The sequence below is a fragment of the Sarcophilus harrisii genome, chromosome 1, assembly GCF_902635505.1.
Source record: "Sarcophilus harrisii chromosome 1, mSarHar1.11, whole genome shotgun sequence".
NCBI classification, from domain to species: Eukaryota; Metazoa; Chordata; class Mammalia; order Dasyuromorphia; family Dasyuridae; genus Sarcophilus; species Sarcophilus harrisii.
This window is the reverse complement of record NC_045426.1, coordinates 92238313-92245564: the sequence shown is the minus strand read 5'-3', so window position 1 is coordinate 92245564 and position 7252 is coordinate 92238313.

Here is a 7252-nt window from a genome sequence, read left to right as displayed (position 1 = left end):
GAAGGACACTGATTAGGTCTTTTATTCAAGTGGATTTTCATTTCAGTCCCTCACCAGGTGTGTGGGGGAAGTCTCTAGAAATACCGTCTTTATCCATGGTTATGTAAAAACAGATGGATCATAACTAACATTTATATTGCACTTACTATGTACTCTGCTAAATACTAATAACAGAAGATTCAAACCCACAGGCCTCATTCCAAATCTAGGACTCTCTACTATATCACACTGAGTTTCAGATCCCTGTCTCTAAATGTTTACTGAAACTCTAAACCAACTGTCTATTAAACATAGACATAAACATGGTTTTAGTTATACATATAAATATTTGTATATAATGGTACTCATCTCTGGAGAAGAGATGGAAAGCAGGGAGTGACTGAAGTGAATTGTAAAAGCTGTTTCACAACATTGAGACTGTGTTCTAAAGAGTGAATGAGGGTTGACTGAGCCGCAGGGCCAGGTTTCTTTCTCCAGAAATCACATGGTTTACAAGGAGTGGGACTTTTTCTTTGTGAGACTAAGTTGGGGTCACCTTGACAATGGAACTCTCATATAAGTAATTTAGCAATCCTAATGGTGTTGGGTTGAAAGTTTTTCCTCATTGATGACTTAGAATGTGATTTGTCCTGGCTAATCAGGGCAAAGATCCAGCCTATAGGGAGTGTTAGTCCAGGTCCCTATATAATTTTTGTCTGTTAATTGGGCCTTTCCTAACAGTTTGTGGAGAGGGAGATGCACTTTCTCTTGAAATCGTAATAAAATTCCTTTCTGCTTTTGCCTTAAGAAATCTCCTTAATTTATTTGAGCCGCTAGTCTTATTCCATACAGGAGGAAAGGAAAAAAAAGGGAAAAATAAAGTCATATGATAATTTTATTATATATTTAAAAGAAATAACAAGTTGTACATGATAGATTTGCAATTTCATCTATAATCATCTTTTTTCCCTTATTCTATTATGTTATGAAAATGCTCATTTCTTAAGTTAAAAATAAAGAAAAAATTTAAAAATAAACCTATCTGTCCTACCTTCTTCTCAACCTCAGTATGTCTAAAATTGAATTTGTTTCTACTATAAACATGCTCTTACTTCTGCCTTCATTATTTTTATCTGTGCCACCACCATTTGCCCTGTTTTCCATGGTCAAGATCTTGGGCTTACTTCTCTTTTACTTCTCACATCCAATTAGGTATTAGTTCCTGTCAATTTTACTTCATCAACATTAACATTTCTTTCTTCTCTTTGATCATTCTTTTCCTCATTGTTTTCACAGCCTGCTATTCTAGGTTAGATCTTCATTATTAATGCTTCTCTCTACCATCTAATTTATCCTACATATCAATAATATAATGACCATTTTTATGCATAGAGCTGATCATCTCAGTCTTCTGCTCAAAAAATCTTTCATGATTCCCCATCAATTCTTGAGAAAAGCTTAGACTTTTTTTCCTGGCGTTCAGTACTCTCTGCAATCTTGGCTTCACTCTTTCTTATCATACAGTATCTCATATTAATCCACTTCTATGTACTTCATGCTCCAATTGGTTTTTAAATATATATTATGATAATTAACATATAGCGATTAGGTGAAACATGGCTTCTGTCCTTACCGAATTTAAAGTTTACAATTTACTGACAACAACCTACATTTCTACTAGATACGGACCAGCTACATGTTCCTGGGCAAACAGTTTCTTTCTGCCTCTTTCCCTTCTTCCCTCTCTTCCATCTCCCCTCTCAGTCTCTGTCTGTCTATCTCTGTTTCTTTTTCTTTCTCCTCTCTCTCTTCCTCCCTGCCTTTCTCTCTCTTTCCCTCCTTTCCATTGTCTGTCTGTTTGTTGATCTGTCATTCTATCTCTCTCATAATTCCAGTCATGTTCAACATTTCATGACCCCATTTGGTGTTTTTTTGGCAAAGATACTGGAATGATTTGCCCTTTCCTTCTCCTGTTCATTTTTACAGATGAAGAAACGGATGCAAATATAGTTAAATGATTTGTCCAGGATCACAGAGCTAGTAAGTATCTGAGAGCTCAGGTCTTCCTTAACTCCAGGGCTGGTGTTCTATCAACAGTTCTTTGGCCAGAAGCTCTCATTGTACAGATGAGGAAAATGGCCCAGAGAGGTCAAATGAATTATGCAGAATCAATAAGGACCATAGCTCTTATTAGAACTCAGATCTTCTGAGATTTTGGTGCCAATGCTGTTGGTCTTTGCATTTCACCTCATCATCTTTCTCAATAGCCCCAATTTCTTAAATTACTTTAAGGTTTTTTGAATTACTTTCTAAACAGTCCTGTGAGGTAGGCAGTGGAAATATTTCAAATGTTCTATATTTTGGGCTTTCTTAATGGTAATAATAGCTGGCATTTCTATAGCACTTTAAGATTTACAAAGGATTTTAAATGTATTATCCCATTTGACCCTCTTGTCAATCTTGGAAGGTGGGGACTATCATTATTCCCATTTTGTAGATAGGGTGCTGAGATGGACAGAGATAAATTGATTTACCCCAAAGCAAGTAGCTGGTCAGTGATGCTGGAAATGCAGATTCTTGTTTATAAAACTTGAAATTCAGTAAGGACAGAAGCCATATCTCATCTAATTTCTATATGTTGATTGAGAGTCATGAGATATATATTTAAATACCAGAGAAAGGTCTCCAGTGCATTGAGTGGATCCTCTGGGGTGTTTTACTGTAGGACATAGACATGGTTTCCCCAGGATAGGAGGACCTGAAGTGGTTATAAACTATTACCAGAGGAGAGAAGACCATGGCTCCATCCAAGTATCTAATACATAAAAGAAACAATGCTTCCCTGGGGCCTCTTACATATAATGTCCCAATTTTGAAAACACTATACTCTATAATTAAAGTATTGGTGCTCACCCAGCTTAATTTATAATTCTCTTTGATGTTTGCAGCTCTGTTAGTCCCTAGCTCTCTCAGCTGGTTGATTTGCTGAACATGTGGCACTTAAAACTTCTTTCTCCAATTAATTATTACTTATTCATCATTTGGACTAAACCTAGGACTTCTTTGCTATAATAGGGCACATGGTATAGCAGATAGTCAGCTGTACCTGGGGGTCAGGAAACATTGGTTCAAATTCCCCATTAGACATTTACTAGCTAGGGAATAAGCACATCATTAACCTTGGGGAACTCAGTTTCCTTACCTGTAAGACGTAAATAAAGGCAGGTAGATGGCACAGTGAATAGAATGTCTCAAAAAAACTCATCTTCCTGAATCCAAATCTGCCTTCAGATCATACACTATCTGTATGATCCTAGGCAAGTCACTTAACCCTGTTAGCTTCAGTAATCTCTTCTGTAAAATGAGCTAGAGAAGGATATTGCAAGCCACTCCATTATCTTTGTCAAGAAAACCCCAAATGGGCTCACGAAGAGTTGTGTGAGACTGAAAATGATTGAACAATGCCACGTAGATAATGATACTTCCATTATTTACCTCTGAAGGGTACTGTGAGGAAAGCATTTGCAAATGTCAAAGAGCTATATAAATGTGAGAGTGAGGATTATGATTATTTTGAACAGTTATAATTAGCAGAGCATAGCCTTCATTGATTCCCACTCTAAGTCTTTCCTAGAGTAAAACATGATGAAGATTGCTTTGTAGGGTCTTTCCTAGACCTGTGATAATTTTTTCCCAATCGGTCATGAATCAAAAACATTATTCTGCACTTTCCAGCCCACAGGTCCTATTTTGGTGCCTATGCCTGTTTTAGTTTTTCTTTTCTCTTGTCTCAGAAGAGTTATTTTTGATATGATTACTATTTCATTGGTCAATTACCCAACAAAGGACACTTGCTTGATAAGACTCGTATGTGGTCAGGTCTATCTAGAAAGCAGTCTATCAAGCAACTGAGTCTTCAGCTGACAGTCTTTGCAAATGTGATTCCTATCATGAGTAGACAGATAGATAGATATGTGTATATAAGCATACACATGTATTTATATATGTATATATACATATATACTGACTTTTTGATTAGGCAATTCACATATGTACTTTTATGCAACATTGTTTTCTTCATAGAACCAATCCAGAAGTATTTATTAGGGTTCATTCATATGCAAAGTCTTGTGTTGATATAATGTTAATGATGTCAAATTAATCAATAAGTATTCAATTAATCACCAACCATGCTTTAAATATTGGATGTGTTCCAACCACTGTGCTAGGGCTGGAGATGAGAGGTAAAAAAGCAAAATAGTCCAACCCTCAAAGAACTTACATTTCATTGGGAGAACCAACATTTTAATTTATAAGGAGATTCAAAATTAAAACAATATTAACTATAATCATATCCTTGTCATTTATGGTTTTATAGAGACAATAATGTATGTGTGCATAAAGAGTTACAAATTAACTTGTGACAATCTAATTCTAATAATAAGTCTCTTGAGGAGATCACCATTCTCCCAATCACTAGTTTCAAAACCTTGGAATCATCTTCAATTTTGTTATGTCCTTTATGTGTATTGCTCTGGATGTATATTATGTATGCATGCATGTATCCTCATGTACACATATATTATATTCACTTATCTATATGTATCTGTATCTATATACATACTACATATACCATAAACACACATATATGTGTATATACATGCATGTATATACAGCATCTTACACAGCACATGATTCATCTTGTGCCTTCTAGGTTCCAAAGCAGGGGACTTTCTTGCATTTGTCTTCTCCTCTCCACTCCCACTGTATCTACTCCCAAGTCAAGCCTTCATCCTTTACATCAATTGTGGAAATGGTCTTGCCCACACTCTATCCCCCTCAAAAACCATCTTGGACATTGTTGCCTAAGTCATCTTCTTAATGTTCTTGTTCTGACTATGGTGCTTCTCTAGTAAAGAGAGAAAGAAAAGTGTGATGATTGAAAATTTCTGAGAGAGTTTCTGGATAAATTAAAATCAATTGTATTGACTACGCCTAGAAAGCAGTCAATAAAATAGGCTCATTGTCTCCTTGGTAGCAAAGAAACCAAGCTTATCAAACTTTCAATACTTATAAAGTTTTATTGAAAAGGAAGTACGCCTAAAGGGGAGAATCAATTCTGATTAATTATTTAATAATGAGAGAATAAACATTATGAGAAGAGGTCTTATTCCAATGAGGGGTCCTGAGTTATATGATACTGAGCACCCAAATCTTAGTCAAAGAGATTTACCAATTTCCCTATCACCCATCTGACAAAAGAGAGAGTCCACATTTTCCCAGACCTGTCTGAGTAAACACAATAAGCAAGAAACCATTTGCCTAAATTTAGAATTTCTTAACCGTCATGATTAGCCATCCTGGCTGGGTAAGTCTTTGAGCAAGGTTTTCCACACTCATTGATTTCTGAATGAAGTAGAAAAGTAGGAAAATCCTTGATCCTAATTCAATAATTAGTTATTAAATGCAAGAAAGAAATAATCATTTCTCTCAGGTTCAAACATATATTGAAAGAGTTATAGCAACTCTATTTTAGTAGCTAAGAACCAGAAACAAATTAAATCTCTATGGATTGGAGAATGACCATATGAGCCATGGTGTATGGATATGATAGAATATTGTTTTATAAATTTAAACAATGAGGACTATGATGAATTTGGAGACATACAGAAAAACTTGTACAAACTGACAGAGAGAAATGGTAGCATTAGAAAAATATTACATGATTATAATAACACAAATTAAAGAAATACTAAATGGAAACTAAACACTTCAGTAACTGTAATGATCAATCTTGATCCAGAAGAACAGATAATTAAACATATTTCCATCTTCTCAGCAAAAATTGGATAACCATGAATATGTGTTTTTGTTATTTTCTTTTTTTTTAGGGTATGGTTGGGAATGGAGATAAAGGGAATATTTAGAAATGACTCTATTTTCCCCCAAAAGGCATTAGTACAACTTTTTAAAAAAGTATTTATGGCCATAATTAGATTAGACCATAAAATTATGTGCACTTAGAATGTCAGACCAAAAAGGTAATACCCAATTCAATTCCTTTCCCCCCTCATTTTATATAAGCAAAAAACTAAGTGCCAGAGAAGGAGAGAGAGGGAGAATGATTTAGTTGTAGGCCTGGGTCTAGAAGCTAAAGGTTCTGTTTAGCAGTCCAAGACTTCTTCTCAACCTCTCTTTCAATCTGATTCCCCAGGCATTCTCTATATAAGTTAGTTCTTGTTATGTAGGCCTGAAAAGACTGATCTTTTCATTTATGTGACATGAAGAGAATAGTTTAGAAATAAGCTGACCCCATGTTTCAATTTCTGTGTCTAATTCATCCATGACTGAAGATCCATTTCCACAGATCAGAAATTTGCATTCTCAGTAAAACAAGGACGCAGAAAGTGTCTCAAAAGATTTATAGACCGCCACAACTTGGAGGGATGGATATGGGTCATCTTCAGGAGGAAAGACATCTAAAAGGGATCTGTATTGACACATATCTCTAAGGCTCTTCTAGAGGGGATTTTTTTTAAAAAAGGGAAGCTGGGCTTTCTTTCAGAGTCACCCATGGAAATTGCCTAACAATGTAACTTCATTTTAACAACTTTGGCCAAATTGTTTTCGCTCTCTCTGATTTCCCCTCCACAAAATGAAGCAATGGACTAGATTATTGCTAAGATCCCTCCAGCTCTTCTATTATTTTATGATTTTTCCTTATCAAACTTCCCCTTCCTCCAAGCTTTGCTGTTGTTTAATTGTTTATAGTCATGTCCAATTCTTCATGATCCCATTTGAGGTATTTTTGGCAAAGATACTAGAATGGTTTTACATTTTCTTTTCTAGCTCATTTTAGAGATGAGGAAATTGAGGCAAAAAAGGTTAAGTGACTTTCTCAGGATCACAGGATTAGCTTGTAAGTGGCTAAGCTTGCACTTTGATCTTCCTGCCTTCAGGCCCAGCACTCTATTCTCTGTGCTACTTGAGCTGCCCAGCCACAAACAGAAAAAGAAACCATTTTGAATTTCTCTTCTTTTCCCTTTCCCACATCCTAGTAAAGGTATGAATAAATGTCTAAAAGCAAATGGAAATGTCCTGGGGTCAGTTCAAAATGCATTTTAAGAGCTGATTTTTAAATTTTTCAGTGTATTTACACTTTGAAAAACAGCAAATGCTACAAATTAGGACTTGATTTTACTGTTTTGTTGATTTTCTTTCTTTTTTTATTAAACTTTTTTATTTTCAAAACACATGCTTCGGGGCAGTTAGG